Here is a 23,665-nt window from a genome sequence, read left to right as displayed (position 1 = left end):
ATATATATAGTTTTAATGTAGAAATAGACTTACAGAACCACCGTTCCCGCGGAGACCAGGAAAGTAGAAGAGACAGCTCGGAGCATGCTCGCCAAATTTATAGGCAGACATTAGCCCGAGGCGAACACGCCCCCTAAGGGGCGGGACTTATCCCTACAAACTTGAACTAATAAAATTGCTATTATAAACTTTGCTAGTAAACTTGCTTACAAAATATTAAGTTATATTAAGTTGAATTTAGCTAAGGGAGCAGTGTCTCCAGTATACTTATGAGGATACATAGTGTACTAACCAAGCTTGTGGAAGCTGTAGGATTTAAAACTTCATATCATAATTTAAGTTTAGGCTGTGGAGAAATTTTTTGCTGATGATTGTTCACTCAGGTTGACCTCCAGTTAGGCTGCATTCCTATAACAAAAGGAGACAGTCCTGACTTATAACCAGCCTTTAGGCCCATCCCCAATCAAACCACATGCTTCTATCGTACAGCTCAGGGAGGCAGTGCAGGATCCCACATATCTTTAAGTTCTTGTCTTCCATTAAATCCCTTGTACTTTTATCAGGAAAAGTGTAATTTTGTCAGATGGGCAAGATAAACCATGGTAGAAACTATTTGAAGAGAAGTACACTGGTGTATTTAAGAAATGGTGATAATATCTTTGCTGTATAAATCTCCTATCTGCCCAAGTGGCCAGACTTGTGGTCTCCTGCCTTGTACAAAGTGTAACCTGGGGCCATAACCTGAAAGAGATATAAGGATGGCAGCCTGTATAGAATGCATAAGTCTAAGGTGTATATACATTAGTAAAATCTTCTACTTGTGGTCACCCTTGATTAGTAGCTGGTGTCATAAGTTTTATACAATTTAGCAAAATGAAGTAGTGTGTCCTTTGTTTCAAGTTTATTCACACTGGAGGAATAAATTCATTGACCTCCCAGAGTCCATCTTCAGGGTCCTGACATGAAATTTGGGTTCAGAGAAGCCACAGTTAAACTAAGCAGTCTGTCAAGGTATGGTTTTGCCCATTAGTGACCTTTCATTTACTCGGTTCTCTTTCTTGTAACGTGGTATGAAAAGTTGTTAGAAGTGTATGACATTTCTTCCTGGGAGATCTCACTCTCTCAGGAAGTTTTCTCTCTGGCTTGCATCACTGCCCTAGTCTTTTCCTTCTCCCAGCTCCTGGGAAAATTCTGATGTTTATCTCTTTAGAATAACTTTATGGTAGCCAGGAGGACTGCAAGATCATTTTTATCATTCCCCAAATAAACACCATATCTGTTAAGAATATCTGATATCTCCCTTTCTCTCTCTTTCCTAAAAGTCATTTATCTATATTCTATACCTAAAGACTTCCTCATTCTCTTTTTTCTATGCAGCTCTATATGGAGAATCATCAATATAGGTCATTATTTTAATATATTTTAGCATATTATGACACAGTAATTTGAAAATTTGTTTCTAAATAATTTTTAATGGTTTTCATTTTATTGTATCTGAAAAAGATGGGTAGATCCAAATAGAAGTGTATCGTTCTTTTCAACCCCTACCATCAAATGTGTTGCTGCATTTAGGCTAATATATTACCTATTTTCCCTATGATAGTCAACTTTATTTCTCTCTCTTTCCTTTCTTTTTTCTTTGTTCTTTCTTTCTCTTAGTGGTGTCTGCATAACAGTGCAAGGCACCATAAATGAGACTACAATTCAACTATATTTCTAGACTTTTTTAGTGTTCTTTTTAAACAATTTATTATTTTTTTCTGTACATTGTTGTTTTGCCTGTGTATATGTCTGTGTGAGAGTGTTGAATCTCCTGGAACTGGAATTTCAAACAGTTGTTTTCTGTCGTGTTAGTGCTGGGAATTGAACCTAGGTCCTCTAGAAGAAGTTACTGCTCTTAACCACTGACCCATCTCTCCAGCCCCATTAAGTATTTTAATTTATAAATCAGAAGTTGATGCATCTTTGTACTTTTACCATTTTATTCCACAATCTCTGTAGCTTTCTATACAAGTTTTAAATGTACAATTTCTCAGTTCAGGTTACTAAGTGTGGAGATGTAAGAAGCTTTGTGTGATTGTTGGGGAGGGCTGTATATGTATAAATTCAGGTGAGCACTCCCCTTTGTTATGTGCAGAGGTCAGAAATTGACATTAGGAACCTATCTATTGCTCTCCACCTTATTTTTGAGCAGCGTCTCTCATTGTGTTGACAAGTTTTATGCCAACTTGGCACAGACTAAGTCATTAGAGAGGAGGGATCCTCAGTTGAGATAATTCTTTCATAAAATCAAGCTGTAGATAAGCCTGTAGGACATTTTCATGATTGGTGATTTATTGGGAGGTCCCAACCCATATGGGTGGTGCCATCCATGAACTAGTGGTCCTGAGTTCTATTAGAGAGTAGGCTGAACAGCTCTTAATCAGTGTTCTTCCATGGCTTCTGCATCAGCGCCTGCCTTAAGATTCCTGCCCTGTTTAACTTTCTGTTTTGACATCCTTCAGTGTTGAGCAGTGATACCTAAATGTAAGCCAAATAAACCCTTTCTTCCTCATCTTGCTTTTTAGTCATGTTGAGGAATGGTAACCCTAACTAAGATTGCCAATTTGGCTAGACCCGCTTTCCTGTAAAGTCTCCAGACCCTTCTGATCTCCACCCCCCAGTCCTGGGATCTCAGGCACACATGGCTATGCTCAACCTTTTACATGGACACTGGGGATGCAAACTCAAGTAATCATGCTTCTCCTCCTCCTCCTCCTTTTTTTTTTTGCTTCCCAGTTGCTGCCTGGCTAGTGATGTGATTTGTATTTTTACAATCTAAGAAATAGGAGTCATATTTGAACCCATTAGGTTGAAAAGTTTAGAAAGCTATAGACCATTAACACTTTTTTATTCATAGTAAGTTTTGGAAATTATAATTACATCACTTGCCTCTTTTCTTTTTTCCTTCCAACCCTTCCCATGCATGACCTCTCTCATGGCCTCTTCCTTTATTGCTGTCACACACACTCCTAAATACATAAACACAACCTGTTCAATAATATAATCTCACCTGTGTGTATAGGATCTTAGGTCTGACCGCTTGGTATTGGATAGCTAATTGGGGGGCTCTTCACTCTTCCCGGGGAAAGACCATTTCTCACTCAGCATTCCCCAGCATGTTTATGATTGGGAACTCCACGAGCTTTCTCCTGTTACTGTTAATTTCCATCTGTTGGTGTCATTGTTATTCAGGTCTTATTGGCAGCAGTGTTGATTAGACTTCATAGGTACAGCCTCACATAGTCTCACAGCAAACTTCCTGTCCCTCTGGCTCTTACAATCTTTTGCCTTCCTCTTCCATAATGATTGAACATTAAGTGCAAGAATTGTGTTGAAGATATATCAGTTGCTACTGGGTACCACATGATCTCTTTTTCTCTTCTTTTTTATTGTTAGTGTTTTCTGTATGATGGTCTCCATCTGTTTCAAAGAGAAATTTTCTTTATGAGGCAAGTGAACCAAACTCATCTGTGGATATAGGGATATGTATATAGAATGTGGTTATGAATTATGCAGATTTAGTACTGTGGTATTGTAGGTTCTCTTCCAAGATCCACGAGTTTGCTAGCCTAAGGTGGTTGTCTAGGCTTCAGGTAACAGACATCATTTAGTGTTGTTAAACAGGCTTTACTGCCTTTGGTCTGGTATAAAGATTCTTTAAAAATAAATAATTAATTGTTAAATGAGAAGCCAAGGAAAAAAAAGCAGGCCCTCTCTTCTTCCTAATGTGCAGATGTTCATGAAGATTTATAATTAATGAAGGCCTGTTCTGTACTCATGTGAAGTGTGCATGAGCCTTCTGCGTGAACCAGTAGAACAGAACTGAAGCTCCTAACTCTATGCTTCTTTCAAGATGGGTGTGTCTGTTGTCTGTGAGAATAAGCTTGGATTTTCATAATGGTCAAATGTGATTTGCCATTCCTGCCTGTGATTTTCAGCCTGGGCCAAGGGTAACACTGCCTCTGAGGAATTCCCTGAGAGTTATTAACCACCCTTGTCTGAAACCATTCTTCAGAAACTCATTATTACTGAGACTTTCATTATTGCTTGCTTAACTAGCGTTCTTCATAACTTTTGAGGCGATCTCAGAGGATGTCTATCATTTGCCCCTATATAAACAAACAAATAGAATTCAAAGCTTTTGGAATGATGATGAAGTCTTAATTACTGGCATGAGGAACCACTGAGTAGTAGTCACGTTTTCACATAGTCTGAGCCATTTGTTGTGGGGGAGGCTTTGTATATTTTAGGGCAATTTGAATGTTACATCTTATTACAGAATTGTATGTGCAGTTCTGTAATTATATGACATATATGATACAGTTGATATAATCCACTAATTATTTCTTATGAAAAATAAGAAATACTAGGTTGTGGGTTCCAGCTTTTGTAAAAGTGATCAAATCTGTAACATTCGTACCATTACAACCATAGCACAGCTAACAATAATCTTTCAGAAATGGCAATTAGCTTTTTTCCTACCACTTGAATTTTTGTCTTTTACTTCCAAATGAATATTTTGTTCTAAAAGTACATGTGCATAAACATACAGGTACTTTGTGTTTAAAGAATTTATATTTTATTGTTTGATAGAACTGAATCTGAGCCACACATCTCATTGGAGCAAATTTTTGATCTTCTGAGCTTCTGGTATTTGTAGATTATGCATAATGATAGCTGCTACTGGGATTGTGCAAAATAAAATGATGAACTGTTTGCCACATATTAAGTGCTTCTCTGGAAACATGCATAGCCACACCCAGAGATATGTTTCCATGGTGATTCTAAATAATAATTAACTATCTGTGTTGCAGCCTCCTTTTCTCTCTCCTCTTCTGCTCTCTCACTCTTTCCTTTTCTTCCTTCCTTCTTTCTACCATTAACCCTTTTTTTTGTCATAGTAGGGCTTCTACCTATGGTACTAAGCATTCCAAATCAACATCTTCTCCCATTTTTGATTTCTTTATAAAATACGATCTCACTTTGTTTTCTGTGCTGGTCTCAAACTTGGCATTTTTCTACTTTAGCCTCCAAAGTAGTTGAAATTGGAGGGATGCTTCAGTATGCCTGGCTCCTTATCCTTTTTCCCTATGGTTAGAGTTTTGTCTGTGTGGGATGCCGAGGATGAAGTGAATTTACTACTTGAGTGGACCAGGGATAACAGAGGAGAGAATGTCTGTGATAGGAACCTGGCCAGCTACATCTTTTATTCATAGACCAACTTGTTCTTTTTTAAGGAGAAAAATTTCAGTAGCAGTTGGTTTGTATTAGAGCTAATACATATACTGAACAACTCAGAAAGTGGATGTCATATCTAGGTAATGTCACAAAATAATATTTAATTGGCCATTTAGGGCCAATTAAACTGACAATAACTCCCAGTGTCTATAAAATATGCTTGGATACAATCATATTGTATGCCAGGTATTGTGAGGATGGTGATGTATTAATATTTTATGTCAACTAACAAAAAATGTCATTTACTGGTGGAAATATATCATGGAATTGTAAAAGATCAGCTCAGTTTTATAAATTTGTCGTTAAAAAACAATAACCCATATCACAGGGCAAAGTTGTAAATTGTTGCAAAATATTATTTGGGTTGTTGATACCAAATATCTTTTTTTGGAAAAATAAGTTAAAAAGCAATCAGAATAGTGGCCTGCTTCATGATTCTGTTGTATGTTTGCTTCTTTCCTTCCCTCCCTCCCTCCCTCCCTCCCTCCCTCCCTCCCTCCCTCTTTCTTTCTTTCTTTCTTTCTTTCTTTCTTTCTTTCTTTCTTTCTTTCTTTCTTTCTTTCTTTCTTTCTGGGGGAGCTTCTAATTTATTGCTTAAAATTGGAACCAGTACAAATTCAAAGCAGAGTGAAATGTATGCTTCTTTCTTGAGCACTGGATGGGCAGCTAAACCCTCACTGTTTATTATCCTCAGATTATTGGTATACTCAGAGTAAAGCCTATTTTCACTGTGGTGTCTAGTGTACTAATTTTGTAAGTAGGTTTTTATAAAAGGTCTAGCCAAAGAAAAAAATTAACAAAATGTGCTATAATTATAATCCTGTAAATTTTAATGAGAATATATTTAAATTGATATTTTTCTTATGATTTAATACCATGTACTAAATATTAGGTTGAATAGTCAAATTATGGTATTGATTATGAAGGGCTTTTTTGTTTGGCAAGTTTTTACTAAAGGAAAGTTCCACATGTCATTTCAGGTAAAAAAAAAATTAAAAGTTAAGTTTCTAAGAATCTTATGCAGTTTGTTAGTCAAATAACAGTGAACATTGGAATACTTCGAGAGCCAGAGTGGTGCTAAACACATACTGCTCTGCTCTCTGTTAACAGCTTGTCTTGTAGAATGTAACAGAGAGAGGTAGTTCCGGCTGGGTCTGTACATTAGTACTAACAAAATCACTGGCATTTATACCACTATGGTACTGACACAAACATAAATTTCATTAAAGTCACCTTAGTAAATTTTTCAGCTCTTTAAAATCTTCTAATGGGTAACTGATTAAATACAGTGGGTTTGAGAATGAAGAATATTTATTGTGTTGTAGAATATTAATTGTGTTAATTCCTAGAACATACAAATGCTAGAAAGTATAAAAATGAATAAGAATTAGTGAAAGAGTTCTGTTAGAAAATTTGCCATTTAATTCTCCTTTTTTTCCTGTATGAAAAGGGTTAAGGTCTCCTGTCACATACTTATATATATTCATAGTATTTATTTTCCATTGCATAATTTTAAAGATATTCCCTTGGTCCTTATCTCCCTAGGTCTTTGCTTGCATCTCATCTGTAGTGGTGTCTTTATGTATAAAAACTCTAAGTATAAGATATATTAACTTCTGTGCTTACTCTTCAGCAGTTATTATTTCTAAATTAAAAAAGAACTTAGGGTTTTGATGAATTTATTGATGTGTTCAATTACTAGAAACAAATATAATTTTTTATCATTTATACTTTTTTTTTTTGCTTGCTGGGTTTTTATGTTTTCATTTGCTGTTTTTTGGGGGGGGTGTTTAAGCAGAGTGTAATAGAAAGGAAATTAAAATTGGATGGGTAGGCAGAGGGGAGGATTTGGGGGTTTCTTGGGGGATAAGAAACACAAGATCGAATATATTGCATGAAAATTTTTGTCTACAAAAAAGTGAAAACAAACAAAAGTAAAACAGAGATATTAGCAATTTAAGAAGTGTGTCTTTTAATTTTGTGTCTACAAATGTGCACTAATTACGACTTGAAAATAAATTTAAAATTTGAGAGAATGAATTAGATAAAGCAAGATAGATTTAGAATCTTGAACAAGCCATTGAAATCTAATATTCAGAACAAAAAAATCAGTATCATACTGTAGATGAAGACATAGGGAGGTAAAATAATAATTGCAGATTTGTTGCAAGTGCTTGATCATTATAACATATGCAATTAAATAATAAAATTTGCACTATTTTTTTACCAATACATTTTGGGAGTCTACCGACAGTGTTTTGTAAGAAGCTAAGCCTCACGACTGTGTTTAGTAATATGTTGAATGGCGTTGGAAGAGCCATTCCCAATCACGTGACTGAAATGCAGCATTCATTGTAAATTGCATCATCAAATGTACGTCTATTTGATGCAACATACTGATGGTCACTGTAAATTGCATCATCAAATGTACGTCTATTTGATGCAACATACTGATGGTTATGTTTTCGAGTTATAAAGTTTCTGAACAATCCATAAACTGTTGGAATGAATTTGAAATCTAGGCTGTTCCAGGAAAATCATGTTAAAAGTATTTCCAATCCTAATAAACAAAACACCCAAGGAGGCAGAGTGTGTAAAGGGATTGCATGACTTGCTAACATTTTCTTCATGTGAGGAATATGTGGATGGTTTTACTACTTGAAAAATTCCATTCTTTATGTACAATGAATACTTCTATGTGGAGAAACAGATGATTAATTCTCAGGTGCTGTTGAATTATTTCATACGATAGGTGCACAATCCGTGATAGTTGTATAGAATTTGTATGAATCAACCTTTTCTTCTTAATGGCTTTCTGCATAACTTGATGAGTTCGAAAAAGAATAAATCACATGGGTGAAAGTATTAAAATAAAAATGTCACCAAGAAAAGCGCTTTTTGATTCTTTACACTGTGACACGCTCTCTCGACCCTTCAGGTTTTGATAGCAGAAGGGGAAAGAATTTGAGTGATGTACTGGGGCCCTGTGTAATTCACCATAGAAAAAAGAGGCTGAAGCTTCACATATTATGAATTTCTAAACCGTGCCTCACATTTACATTTTTCATATTTGACTTCACACCTTCTATCAACAATAATCAAACCATTCTTAATTATCAGAGTAGATTTTAGGATTTCTAGCAGTAGAACTAAGTGTTTCTTTTTTTTTTAATGTATTTTTTTTTATTGATAAAAGGAGAATAAAAAAAAGAAAGAAAAAAAAACAAATTTCCACCTCCTCCCAGCCTCCCATTTCCCTCCCCCTCCTCCCATTCTTCTCCCCCTCCTCCCACCCCTCTCCCCTTCCCCCCACTTTTCTCCCCCTCCCTCTCCAGTCCAAAGAGCAGTCAGGGTTCCCTGCCCTGTGGTAAGTCCTAGGTCCTCCCCCCTCCGTCCATATCTAGGAAGGTGAACATCCAAACTGGCTAGGCTCCCACCAAGCCAGCACATTGCGTTGGATCAAAACCGCGTGCCATTGTCCTTGGCGTCTCATCAGCCCTCATTGTTCGTCATGTTCAGAGAGTCCAGTTTTATCCCATGCTTTTTTTTTGGTAACAGTCCAGCTGGCCTTGGTGAGCTCCCAGTAGATCAGCTCCACTGTCTCAGTGGGTGGGTGCACCCCTCGTGGTCCCGACTTCTTTGCTCATGTTCTCCCTCCTTCTGCTCCTCCTTGGGACCTTGGGAGCTCTATCCAGTGTTCCAGTGTGGGTCTCTGTCTCTATCTCCATCCGTCGCCAGATGAAAGCTCTAGGATGATATGCATGATATTCGTCAGTATTGCTCTAGGATAGGGTCATTTCAGGTTCCCTATCCTCAGCTGCCCAAGGAACTAACTGGGGGCCTCAGCTTGGGCACCTGGGATCCCCTCTAGGGTCAAGTCTCCTGCCCATCCTAAAGTGGGTCCTTTAACTAAGAAATGGGGTTCCGTGCTCCCCTATCCAACCTTCCTTTATCCCGATCCTCCTGTTTCCCCAAGTCCCCCCTCCTTTCCTTCTACCTTTTCTCTCCCCATCTCCCCTTACCCCCATCCCACCCCACCCCCAACATCCCACTTTTCTCCCCGGCAATTTTGTATACTTCCCTTATCCAAGAGGATAACTATATGTTTTTCCTTGGGTTCACCTTCTTACTTAGCTTCTTTAGATTCGCCTATTGTAGACTCCGTGGTCCCTATTTATGGCTAGAAACCAATTATGAGTGAGTACATCCCATGTTCATCTTTTTGGGTCTGGGATACCTCACTCAGGATAGTGTTTTCTATTTCCATCCATTTGCATGCAAAATTCGAGAAGTCATTGTTTTTTACCGCAGCGTAGTACTCTAGTGTGTATATATTCCATAATTTCTTCATCCATTCTTCCATTGAAGGGCATCTAGGTTGTTTCCAGGTTCTGGCTATTACAAATAATACTGCTATGAACATAGTTGAACAAATGCTTTTGACATATGATAGAGCATCTCTTGGGTAAATTCCCAAGAGTGGTATTGCTGGGTCGAGGGGTAGGTTGATCCCGAATTTCCTGAGAAACCGAAACACTGACTTCAACAGTGGTTGCACAAGATTGCATTCCCACCAGCAATGGATGAGTGTACCCCTTCCTCCACAGCCTCTCCAGCAAAGGCTATCCTTGGTGTTTTTTACTTTAGCCATTCTGACAGGTGTAAGATGATATCTCAAAGTTGTTTTGATTTGCATTTCCCTGATCGCTAAGGAGGTTGAACATGACCTTAAGTGTCTTTTGGCCATTTGAACTTCTTCTGTTGAGAATTCTCTGTTCAGTTCAGTGCCCCATTTTTTAATTGGGTTAATTAGCCTTTTAAAGTCTAGTTTCTTGAGTTCTCTATATATTTTGGAGATCAGACCTTTGTCTGTTGCGGGGTTGGTGAAGATCTTCTCCCAGTCAGTAGGTTGCCTTTGTGCCTTAGTGACAGTGTCCTTTGCTTTACAGAAGCTTCTCAGTTTTAGTAGGTCCCATTTATTCAATGTTGCCCTTAATGTCTGTGCTTCTGGGATTATACCTAAGAAGCGATCACCTGTGCCCATCTGTTGTAGGGTATTTCCCACTTTCTCTTCTATCAGGTTCAGTGTTATCGGGCTGATATTGAGGTCTTTAATCCATTTGGACTTGAGTTTTGTGCACGGTGATAGATATGGGTCTATTTTCATTCTTCTACAGGTTGACATCCAGTTGTGCCAGCACCATTTGTTGAAGATGCTTTCTTTCTTCCATTGTATACTTTTAGCTCCTTTATCGAATATGAGGTGTTCATAGGTTTGTGGGATTAAATCCAGGTCTTCTATACGATTCCATTGGTCGACTTCTCTGTTTTTATGCCAGTACCACCCTGTTTTCATTACTGTAGCTCTGTAATAGAGTTTGAAGTCAGGGATGGTAATGCCTCCAGACAATCCTTTATTGTATAGGATTGTTTTGGCTATCCTGGGTTTTTTGTTTTTCCATATAAAGTTGATTATTGTCTTCTCCATATCTGTGAAGAATTTTGATGGGATCTTGATGGGGGTTGCATTGAATCTATAAATTGCCTTTGGTAGAATTGCCATTTTTACTATGTTGATCCTCCCAATCCAAGAGCAAGGGATGTCCATCCATTTTTTGGTATCCTCCTCAATTTCTTTCTTCAATGCCTTAAATTTCTTGTCAAATAGATCTTTCACTTCCTTGGTTAGATTTACCCCAAGATATTTTATGCTGTTTGTGGCTATCGTGAATGGAGAAGCTTCTCTGATTTCCCTCTCTGCTTCCATATCCTTTGTGTATAAGAGGGTGACTGATTTTTTGGAGTTGATCTTGTATCCTGCCACATTACTAAAGCTGTTTATCAGCCGTAAAAGTTCTTTGGTGGAGTTTTGGGGGTCGCTTATGTACACTATCATATCATCTGCGAATAACGAAAGTTTAACTTCTTCCTTTCCAATTCGAATCCCCTTGATCCCATTATGTTGTCTTATTGCTATTGCTAGAACTTCCAGCACTATATTGAAGAGGTATGGTGAAAGTGGACAGCCTTGTCGTGTTCCTGCGTTAAGCGGGATGGCTTTGAGTTTCTCTCCGTTTAATTTGATGTTAGCTGTCGGTTTGCTGTATATAGCTTTTATTATATTTAGGTATGACCCTTGTATCCCTAATCTCTCCAAGACTTTTAACATAAATGGATGTTGAATTTTGTCAAATGCTTTTTCAGCATCTAATGAAATGATCATATGGTTTTTTTCTTTCAGTTTGTTTATATGCTGGATTACATTGATAGATTTTCGTATGTTGAACCAGCCCTGCATCTCAGGAATGAAGCCTACTTGATCATAATGTATAATTTTTCGGATGTGTTCTTGGATTCGGTTTGCCAGTATTTTGTTGAGGATTTTTGCGTCGATATTCATGAGTGAGATCGGCCTGTAATTCTCTTTCCTGGTTGAGTCTTTGTGTGGTTTTGGTATCAGAGTAACTGTAGCTTCATAAAAGGAATTTGGTAGTGACCCTTCTGTTTCTATATTGTGGAATACATTGAGGAGAATAGGAATTAGGTCTTCTTGGAAGTTCTGGTAGAATTCCGCATTGAACCCATCTGGCCCTGGGCTTTTTTTGGTAGGGAGGTTTTTGATAACAGCTTCTAATTCTTCGCGACTTACAGGTCTGTTTAGATTGTTCACCTGGTCCTGGTTTAATTTTGGTAAATGGTATTTATCTAAAAAAGTGTCCATTTCTTTTACATTTTCCAGTTTAGTGGCATACAGGGTTTTGTAGTAAGATCTAATGACTCTCTGAATTTCCTCTGTGTTTGTGGTTATGTCCCCCTTTTCATTCCTGATCTTATTAATTTGCTTGTTCTCTCTCTGCCGTTTGATTAGTTTGGATAGGGGTTTATCAATCTTGTTGATTTTCTCCAGGAACCAGCTTTTTGTTTCATTGATTCTTTGGACTGTTTTCTGTGTTTCTATTTTGTTGATTTCAGCCCTCAGTTTGATTATTTCCAATCTTCTACTCCTCCTAGGTGAGTCTGCTTCTTTTTTTTCTAGAGCTTTCAGGTGGGCTGTTAAGTCTTCAATATGTGCTTTCTCTGTTTTCTTTAAGTGGGCACTTAGTGCGATGAACTTTCCTCTTAGCACGGCTTTCAGAGTGTCCCATAAGTTTGAGTATGTTGTTTCTTTATTTTCATTGAATTCAAGGAAGACTTTAATTTCTTTCTTTATTTCTTCCTTAATCCAGGTATGGTTCAGTAGTTGACTGTTCAGTTTCCATGAGTTTGTAGGCTTTCTGGGGGTAGCATTGTTGTTGAATTCTAACTTTAATCCATGGTGATCTGATAAGACGCAGGTGGTTACTAATATTTTTTTGTAACTGTGTAAGTTAGCTTTGCTACCGAGTATGTGGTCAATTTTCGAGAAGGTTCCATGAGCTGCAGAGAAGAAGGTATATTCTTTCCTGTTCGGGTGGAATAATCTATAGATGTCTGTTAAGTCCATTTGCTTCATTACCTCCATTAATTCTCTAATTTCTCTGTTAGGTTTCTGTTTGATTGACCTGTCCATTGGTGAGAGAGGAGTGTTGAAGTCTCCTACTATTAGTGTGTGTGGTTTGATGGCTGCCTTGAGTTTTAGTAATGTTTCTTTTACATACGTGGGTGCTTTTATATTAGGGGCGTAGATATTCAGAATTGAGACTTCATACTTTTTTTTTTAAGACACCATCCTACTTTGTTGTCAATGCTGTCCTGAAACTTAGAGCAGAACTCCCTCTTAGAGTTTCTGTTCCCAAGTGCTGGGATTATAGGCACGAACCACTATGCTAGGTTTTGCTCTCCATTAAACATTATTCTAGACAGAAGAAGGAAACGTTCAGATATTGCATTAGAGTATGTGTGTAGTCTTTTGAAGGAAGGCTTTGATGCTCTCCTTGTGCACCCTACAGTCTATATTGTTACACAGCATAGCTGTATTTATAGACACACAATGGAAGATAAAAAGAAAGTGATGCTACTTTTCTTAAATTTCACAGATATTCAAAAGCCTGGGATTTTATTCTTGGAGTCCAATAACTTTATTGGCTGAAATATATTTTAGAACATACTTATGTTTGTTTATACAATGTGGCACGATGGGGCTTTTGTGGCTGGGATCTTGCTTTGGCTTTATTTTTCCTTTCAAATCTGTGTTTGGATTAAATAGTGCCAAGGTGACAGGGATAGGTATAGAAATTCATGAGGCAGTTACTGAAAATCCTCCTTGTAATTCACACAACAGCATCACATTTCTGTTTGTGTTTTCAAAATTGTTCACTTTTGTACCTTCTTGGTCTAGTGTTTTGTGAAGCTCTTTCTCTGCATCTTCTTTTTTTCTCTTTGTGTCTCTTTACATCCTACTTCATCCTTCCATCCTATCTTCCACTCATTAAATTTCCATATATTCAAGAAAAACAGTTTTCATTATGTTTGCCTTTTGTCTTTGTGTGTATATGATGTGAACACATGTGATGTATGTACATGCATGTGTGTGCACATGTACATTTGTTAGTGTTTGTAAGAGCATGTTGAATATATGGAGGGGACAACATTGGATTGTTCCTTGCCTTCAGCCTTGTTAGAGTCTGAGGTCTCTGCTGTTGTTTACTGCTGCATATACTCTGCTTGCTGGTCCACAAACTCATAACAGTTTTCTGTTCCCACCTACCATTTCACCATAGGGTTACTGCTATTAACAGAAGCACCCTCCTAATGCCAGGTTTTATATGGATTCTGAGGATTCTACCTCAGATACTCCTGAGACAAGTGCTTTTCTCAGTAAGTCTTCTCTATACATCTACTTATAGTCTTACATTTGCAGAATTTCACATTTTCTGTGCATTTTTTCCTTTTAGTTGCAGGACTTTCTGTTGATTTTTGAGCTGTTAAGATAGGCTGTGCCATCATGAATAACTCTCTTTCTCATTTTTTTGTACTCTATATCCCTAGAGCTTAGCAACAGCCCTTGATAAGTGTTTTGAATGACAAAGTGAATTAAAATCGATAGCTTGGTTCTCCATGATTAATAACACAATAACAAAGCCACAGCAGAAAAAAAAATCCAGAAAAGAGGAATTGGATTTTTCTTTTGTTTTTAATTTTTATTTTGTTTTTGAAATTCACCTTCTCTTGTATATTGCATCCTGACCACGGTTTCCCCTCCTTTCCCTCCCCAGACTCCCTGTCCCCAGCCTCCTCTCTAACTCAGATTCACCCTGCCTTTGTCTTCCTTTAGAAAAGAGCAGGCTTCCCAGGGGCATCAACAAAATACAGCATAATATGGTACAATAAGACCAGGCATATCAAGGCTAGACAAGGCAACCCAGTAGGAGGAAAAAGGTCCCATAAGTAGGCAAAAGAGTCAGTGACTGCCATCTTTCCCACTGTTAGGAGTCCCACAAAAACATTGAACTACTCAACGTCACAAATGTTCAGAGGACCTAGCTCAGTCCCCTAAGGGTCCCTGATCTCTTCTTCATGAGTCCCAGCCAATTGATTCTGTGGGCCATGTTCTCACAGTGTCCCTGACCCCACTGGAGAGAAGTCAGATTTAAACTTAAACTTTTGAGTTGTTTCATAGAAGACTTCCAAGTTATAGAGCATAGCTGATTGGTTGAAGTCAAACTGCTCATTGAAAAGTTGACTTTTTCTGGGAAACTAGATAGGAGACTACCAGAGGGGAACAAAAGTGCTGAGAAAGACGGGGAAGACAAAATGTGGCAAGTGACAAGAAAATGGAAAGTGGGCTGACATAAGACAGGTAAGAAGGGTGGCGAAGAATCAGGAGAGAGAAACAGTGGACAAAAGTTTTTAGAAAATTCGATAATAAAGCCTGATTCTTTGTAACCTGACACAGTTCTAAAAAAGAAAAATTATCTTTTTAATTTGTTCAGTGTTTTCCATTATAATAATTTTTACTGATTACATAATTGTTCATATATACACAAACACTTTACTATATGACCCTCTTTTATAACTATTTTTATGTTGTCTCCTTTTTCCAATGAAGAGAAAAATAAAATGAATTAAAATAAAAAAGATAAATAAATTTAGCAAAATTTGGTACTTTGAAAAATGTTCTGTGAAATTTTGTGAGCTCCTTCAAAAAGATGCTATATAAATGTTATATTTGGTTATGATTTATTTTATATATTTTAAATTTTTGCTTCACAAACTGGCTTTTGAATTAACTGATATGTTCTTTATCTAGTTTTGTTTGATTGCAGTCATATGTTATAGTAAATTCAATACATAATTTTAAGTAACATTTATACTGTAAGAATTTATTAGTATTCTTGGGTCAGTAAGGTGGCTTATTTGGTATAGGTCCTTGCTGTCAAGCCTAATAACCCAAGATTGGTCGTTGGGTCATACATAATTCAAAGAGAGCTGATTCTTGCCAGTTACCTTTTGATCCAAAAATATGTACTCCACTAAATAAAATATAATAACAGTTATTGAAAAAGATTGGCCATGAATTTGAAAGAAAGCAAGGAGGCTATAGGGGAGTTTGGAGTGATCAAAGGGAAGTGTAAAATGAGATTATATTGTAATCTCAAAAACACAAAGGTAAAAACCCTTTAAAAGTGCTTATTAGTATTTTTGATTTAGTTACTTTCCCTTTTATATTTACTGCTTGTTATCTAGTTCTACAGCTTATTTATCAATAATCTTTCTATTAGGCACATGGTAGATTTCCATTTTTACATACAAGTGTGTTTATTTCTGAGTGATCAAAAGACAAGGTAGAAATTGTTCAGAGCTTTTTATTCTTGAGTTAGAATGTCATGGGTATGCATACTTCTTCCCTAAGAGAGAATATTAATTGCTACTGGTGTCAGAATTTCAGTCACTTTTACCTTTTAAGAAGCTGATCTTTGACGTGTTTATGAAAACTGCTTAATCTTTTAATAGATGACTAATTTTTTGAAGACAGCATCGTGACGCTTTTATCTTTGTATCTGCAAAACCAATGTTAAAAAAGGAGCAGTTTTCGTTTGACTCTTAAAATTTTTCTAGTCTAGTATGTAAAAGTAGAACTGAGATTGTAGATGACAAGCTTCTACTAATTATTATGTGTAGTTCATATTTAGATATTCTACTAAATAAGTTTTTATTTTATAATGATTGTTGTCTTTCTAACTTTACAAGGCTTTCAGATTTTCTTTTCTAAGTTCAGTGTTTGCAGAGTCATAAGTGGAGACTGCATATTAATTTCCTGGCCACCCAGACCCAAATAATCACACAGAAACTTTATTAATTACAACACTGTTTGGCCAGTAGTTTAGGTGTGTTCCTAGCTCTTACATCTTAAATTAACTCATTTTCATTAATCTGTGTATCAGCATGAGGCTGTGGCTTACTGGAAATATTCCAGTGGCATCTTTCTCCTTTGGCAGCTGCATGGCACCTTTTTGACTCCCATGTAGTGTGTGTGTGTGTGTGTGTGTGTGTGTGTGTGTGTGTGTGTGTATTTTTGTTTGGATTTCCTGCCTGGCTTTATTCTGCCCTGCCATTGGCTGAAGCAGCTTCTTTACTAACCAATGGTAATAAAACATATTCATAGCATACAGAGGGGAATCCCAAATCACAGAGTATTTGATTATGTTTGAAAAACGTGAGTTTTATTGAGTTCCTGTATCTGGGCCTGTGTTCAGAGGTCTGATTTAGGGCTGAAGATGGGAGTGGTAGCAGTGCTTTTCTGGCATGTGCCTTGAAGACCCTGGGTTCAATAACTTAAGCCAACCCAAGAATCAGAACTCCAAATCTGAAAAGGGATGATCTTTTCCTACATAGTTTTTAAAATTAAGATTTTATTTTTCTGAGTGAGTTATATTACAACCCAACATTAATTCTTGTAAGATTTTCCCAGATAATGCACACATTCCCTTTGTGTGCTGCAGCTGAAGATGCATGTCTTGATGTTGGACTTTGGATGTCCAAGTCAATTCCATGAAAAGAGCTTTTTCCATTTAAGACAGAAATAAACTGACCTTAATCCTGATGAAGAGTTGATGTTTATTACCATGAGGAGAATCAGTTCTGGGTCCCAGTGGCACAGAGGAGGCTTTTATTAAGTGTTCTGGGACTAATTAATCAGGAAATGATTCTAATTAAAAAGGAAGCTGCTCATCAGCTGTCTGCTTAGGGTATTTCACAAACTGGAACTGTAAGCCTGGGTACTTACACTTCTGTTTACCTCACCATTCTTTTTAACTGTGTCTGGCTCCGTTGAAATAGAAAATGAAAATATTCTCTTAGTAGGCTTCATTTTGTACTAATAAATTTGGATATCAAGTTGACTTCTTTCAGTTGTAAATTTACATGAAAGAAGTAATTTTGCAGTTAGACAAGTGTGGTTGATCCCGAAAGACCTTTTAATTTTTATTTATTCTTTATTTCTTATTGCTTTCTTTCTTGCTTATCTATATGTCTGTCCATCCATCCATCCATATCCATCCATCCATCCATCCATCCACCCATCCATCCATCTACTGTTCCTCTGAACAGTAGTTTTGTGAAATTTTGCTAATTCGTGTAATTTAATTTCACAAGTATTTGCTTTATTTGTAGTACATGTTTAATGCATTAATTATTTTATTTAGTCACTGCTGGGATTTATCTATGATGCATCAATTTCCATAATGTTGTGTGATTCACTCTGTAATACGTTTGAGCATGATTTGTGATTGCTGTGAAAAGATGAACAAATGAAGTAAAAGTTTAAAAGTTGTAAAAGGTCAAATAGAAGATGCAGTATCAGAACTGAAAATAAAATCTAGAGCTATTGATAGTTTATCTGATTCCCAGCCTTCCTTTTTATGTTTCATTAATCATTAAGGGAATTGTTATTTTTGTATTGTAATTAGAGTATAGGCTAATCAGAATTTCCATCCATAAATAGTATTTTCAGAGACTAAACCATAAGAGGTGACTTTCTGGATTTCTAGGCTTGATCTTTCAAGTGCTGTGGACAACTTGCACAGAGGCATCACTTCTCTGCCTGTTGTCTGGGTTGCTCACAGATGGATATTTAGTGCCACTTCTCCTTATGGCACATTAGGCATTGGATTAGGCATTAGGCTGGGTAATGTTCCTAGATGATGTTTAGTTGATTCAAATTTGATACTAATTTTCTAAGACAACATGCCATATGCAGAATCAGCAAGGTTATAAGAATTATTTATTTCCTGATATGTTAAATCACATAATTTTGGATATTCTGAGTCCTTGGATGGTATATTAATAGTTTTAGAGGGTGGTTATGATTAAGGTGCAACTATGTATTTGTATTATGGAGATAAAAACCTGTAAAAATCCCTATATTAGTTAAGTATCCTTGAAAAATGAGAGAAAATTCTTTCCTTGATGAGTTTAACATTATTTAGGGATTCCATAATGCTTTAGGAACACTAAAAGAATTCTTTAGTCCCATGAAAATACAGTAGCATAATATGTGCCAACCATTATACTAATTTGATGTGATGTATTATTTCGGCTTTGAACACAGACTAAGGTACCTTTCTTTATAAACTGATATCTGTCTTAGTTCTTGGTATTCTACTAGTCTTGTTTTGCTTATATTGAGTTTTAATCATTACTGTGTTTTATGTGTTGCAAGCATGATCGAGACAGATCTTGGTGTTTAATGTTTGCTCATTTTACCAGTAGAACTTGTTAAAAACTGAGATGTGTAATGTATGGGATAGAGTTTGAAACTGTAATTTTTAATAGTCTTGTCAACAATACTATTAGTTTATTTACCATACTTTGAAACAAGGATCATGGTTCTTGCCTGTAAACTATGAAATATTCCTCAACTATTTTGTAAATAATTATTTAGTCAATGAATGCATGTGATGTGGTTGTTTCTAGGTTACTTTGGTTTTAAGAAAAATGTATATGTTAAAAGACATGAGGTGTGCCAGCAAGATGGCTCACTGGGTGTTGTAATAAGAGCGGCGGGACTGTGTCCCCAGCACCCTGGCTGCCTGGCTAGATTATGCTACGAAACAACAACACACAAACTGTATTCTTTTAAACACTGCTTGGCCCATTTCTATCTAGCCTCTTCTAGGCTAATTCTCGCACCTGGACTGGCCCATTTCTATTTATCTGTGTAGCCCATGAGGTGGCTTACCAGGGAGATTCTAGCCTACGTCCATCCTGGGTCGGAGCTTCATCGCGTGTGCCTCAGAGAGCAGAGCTATCCCTGCGTCCGCCCAGGAGAGGAGAGCATGGCATCTCTGCTCCAGAGAGCAGAGCTGTCGAGTCTGAGCTCACTTCCTCTTCCTCCCAGCATTCTGTTCTGTTTTCTCCTCCCACCTATGTTTTAACCTATGAGGACCAAGCAGTTTCTTTATTGCTTAACCAATGAAATCAACAGATTGGTATATGACACTCACACATCAACTGGGTTAAAGTATCTGCTGCCCAGCCTGATGACTTGAGCTTGGTCTCAGAGACCCACATAGTGGAAGAAGAGAGCGGACTCCCTACAGTTGTCCTGTGTTTTTCACATGATGCCATATCAGACTCTTACAAATCAAACAGTAAGAATTAAAAATTTTAAAAAGTCATAATGTATCTTACCATAGAATATATAGCTTTGGGTCAATAATGTTTTTTCTTATTGTAATAGGGAGTTTGAATTATAATTTATGATTTTTGTGAAAAGATAGATGAGATCATACATCTTATAAACTTAAACACATAATTTTTCTTAGACAAAGATTATTATGTAAACTGGGAACATAAAGATATGTATGCAGTCCCAGAATTTAGGGACTAAGGTACTAAGGTTATGAGTGGAAGGCCAACTTGAACCAATATTTCAGTCCCCAGTCCCCAAAGTGTATTATGTAAATTAATGTAAACTGATAACCATGAAAACAGGTCAAAGACTGTTGTAAGGTTTAAGTTATGATTCTTAAATTTATGCTTTCTGTAACATGTAAGTCACCTGATATTTACTCTTTAGCTATGGAAAATAAGGAGGAAAGTCAGAGAATCAAAGTGGGCAGGGGAAGGTGGTTCTCTGGAGTGATTTTCTTACCTGAGTTTTGGTGTCTACTTTCATTTTGCTGCAGGCTTCTCCTTTAGCTCTGAGAATGTATGGAGGCTTTTAGGAGCCTAAGTAACAAGGCTTTTATACAGCCCAAAGTAACTTTTACTTCCATTAATCTTCATTGGTGTATTGCTCAACATATCACCTTCAAAACCAGAATGCAAGTTCTTCCACAAAAGATAAGTCTTTTTTTCATTCCTCCTGTAACAGTATATTGAGAGAAAAAGCCTTTAGCACAAAAGACAGCCACGTTAATTTAACATATTCTATGATGACAACTGTAGGTTAACACAGAGTTTGAGGTTTATTGGAGCCCTACCTCCTGGCCCCTGAAAATGGAAAATGGGTCATTATGTGCACAGAAAGATATCTAAACAAACATTACTATAGGAAAACAACCAGTGTTTTTCCTGTGGCAATGAAGTGCCACATAACAAATATATTCACTTAAACAGTGTCTTTATTTGTGTTACTTTTTAGAAACTACTCTTTAATAGGTGTGGTTGGGGCTGTGATTTTTGACAAAAGAAGCAAAAACTATCAAATAGAATAAAAAGCGTATTTAACAATTGGTGCTGGCATAACTAGATATCAACATGTAGAATGAAAATAGATTCATATCTATCCCCATGCACAAAACTCAAGTTCAAATAGATCAAAGACCTCAACATAAAGCCAGCCACACTGAACCTCATAGAAGACTTAAGTGGAAGTACACTTGAATGCATTGGAACAGGAGACCACTTCCTAAATATAACCCTGGTAGCACAGACACTGAGAGAAACAATTAATAAGTGGGACCTCCTGAAACTGAAAAAGCTTCTGAAAAGCCAAGGACACGGTCAAAAAGACAAAATGACAGCCTATAGAACAGGAAACGATCTTCACCCACCCCACATCAAACAGAAATCTGATCTCCAAAATATACAAAGAACTCAAGAAATTGGTCATCAAAAGAACAAATAAGCCAATAAAAAAATAGAGTACAGATCTAAACAGAGAACTCTCAACAGAGGAATCTAAGATGGCTGAAAGACACTTAAGGAAATGCTTAACATCCTTAGCCATCAGAGAAATGCAAATCAAAACAACTCTGAGATTCCATCTTTCACCTGTAAGAATGGCCAAGATCAAAAACACTGATGACAACTTATGTTGGAGAGGATGTGGGGTAAAGGGAATACTCCTGCATTGCTGGTGGGAATGCAAGCTGATACAGCCCCTTTGGATGTCAGTGTGGTGATTTCTCAGAAAATTAGGAAACAACCTTCATCAAGAACCAGCAATAGCACTTTTGGGTATATTTCCAAAGGATTCTCAAATCGTGCCACAAGGACATGTGCTCAACAATGTTCATAGCAACATTGTATGTCATAGCCAGAACCTGGAAACAACCTAGATGCCCTTTGACTGAAGAATGGAAAAGAAAAATGTGATACATTTACACTATGAAGGAGTACTACACAGCAGAAAAAATAATGACATCTTGAATTTTGCAGGAAAATGGATGGAGCTAGAAAACATCATTTTGAGTGAGATAACCCAGACTCAGAAAGACAATTATCACATGTACTCACTCATAAGTAGTTTTTAAACATAAAACAAAGAAAACCAGCCCACAAATCACAATTCCAGAGAACCTAGACAATTAATAATAAGACAAAAAATAATAAGGACCCTAAGAGACACGTGCATAGATCTTTTCTACATGGAAAGTATAAAAAGACAAGAGCTCCTGAGTAAATTGGAGCATGGGGACTTTGGGAGAGGTTTGAAGGGAAGGGGAGAGGCAGGGAGGGGAGCAGAGATAAATGTAGAGCTCAATAAAAATAAAAAAAAAAACCTATTCTCTAGAAGAAAATGAGCTCAGATTTTTGATATCTTTGATTGCTGGCAAAAGCATAATGGTTTGGTTCTCAAATATGCTGTCTATTAATTACACTGTTGGTTTAGAGGAGATAGAAGTGCATCTTGTCCTTCAGGAAATCTCTAATATTCCAATGCAGAAGATAATTTAGAAACTAGAGTTAAAGTTTCATTCTTAGTAAATATTTTCTTATTTTATGCTACTTAGTTTTGCTTGACTATCAGTATGTGTTTGGGTTTGTGGACTTAAACCTTTTACAGTTTTGAGGGAATTATTTATTGACAAGAATAATTTTTTTCTTGTGTGAGTTATGCCAAAGTAATGATGTAAAAATATTTTTAGGTAGCACATTTCTCCAGAACAAAGTGGATATTAATACAAGTTTCATCTTCTGTAGTACCACCCAACAATAAAATACTTTCTGCTTTTCTTTTTTCTCTATTTTTTGTTTTCTATTTATTTATTTTTTTCTCTCTTAATTTACCTGCCAATCCCAGTTCCCTCTTCTTCCCCTCCTTCTGCTGCTGCCATCTTCTACCCACCTAACCCCCCTCTCCCCAATCCATTCCTCAGAGAGGGTAAGATAAGGCTTCCCATGGGAATCAACAAAGTCTGGCACATCACTTTGGGACAGGATCAAGGCCCTCCTCCCTATATCTAGGTTGAACAAGGTTTCCCTCCAAGGAGGATGGGCCCCAGAAAGCCAATTCAAGCTATTCATTCAGTAGGGATACATTCTGGTCCCATTGTCAGTGGTCCTACAGTCTGCCCCAGCCATACAGCTGTCACCCATATTCAGAGGGCCTAGTTTGGGCCTATGCAGGTTCCCTGCTCTCAGTCCGAAGTCATCGAGCTCTCACTAGCTCCAGTCAGCTATTTCAGTGGGCATCCCCATCACTGTCGTGAACCTTTTGCTTATATTTGTTCTCTTTCTTCTCTTTGACTGGACTCGGGGTGCTTGGCCCAGTGCTAGCTGTGGATCTCTGCTTCTGCTTCTATCTGATGATGGGTGAAATTTCTATGATGACAGTTAAGATAGTCATCAATCTGATTACAGAGGAAGGCTAGTTTAGGTACCTTCGTCACTATTGCTTAGGGACTTAGGTTATTTTTGTGGATTCCTGGGAATTTTTCTAGTGCCATGTTTCTTGCTAGCTCCATAATAGCTCCCTCAACCAAGACATCTCTTTCCTTTCTCTCCCTCTCTGTCCTTCCCCCATACTGGGCATCCTTTCTTCATGTTCCCCTCTTCCCTCCCATTCTGCCCTCTCCCTTCCTTTACCCCCCCCCCAATTTTCTCAGGAGAGCTTGTCTATTTGCCCTTCCCAGGGGGATCTCTGTATATCTCTCTAGGGTTTTCCTTGTTACCTAACAAATGTATGAAACTAGAAAAAAACCATCCTGAGTGAGGTAACCCAAACCCAGAAAGACAA

At 37.2% G+C, this 23,665-nt stretch overlaps 1 protein-coding gene across 4 annotated transcripts in view; it reads left to right on the top strand.

The window, feature by feature from the left end:
- Positions 1-23,665, top strand: part of Rabgap1l (RAB GTPase activating protein 1 like) — a 599,727-nt gene that overhangs the window by 168,429 nt on the left and 407,633 nt on the right. The window lies entirely within an intron of this gene.

Source organism: Microtus pennsylvanicus, chromosome 10 (assembly GCF_037038515.1).
Source record: "Microtus pennsylvanicus isolate mMicPen1 chromosome 10, mMicPen1.hap1, whole genome shotgun sequence".
NCBI lineage: Eukaryota > Metazoa > Chordata > Mammalia > Rodentia > Cricetidae > Microtus > Microtus pennsylvanicus.
Note: the sequence above shows the minus strand (reverse complement) of the source record. Positions and strands in the feature narration are given on the sequence as shown.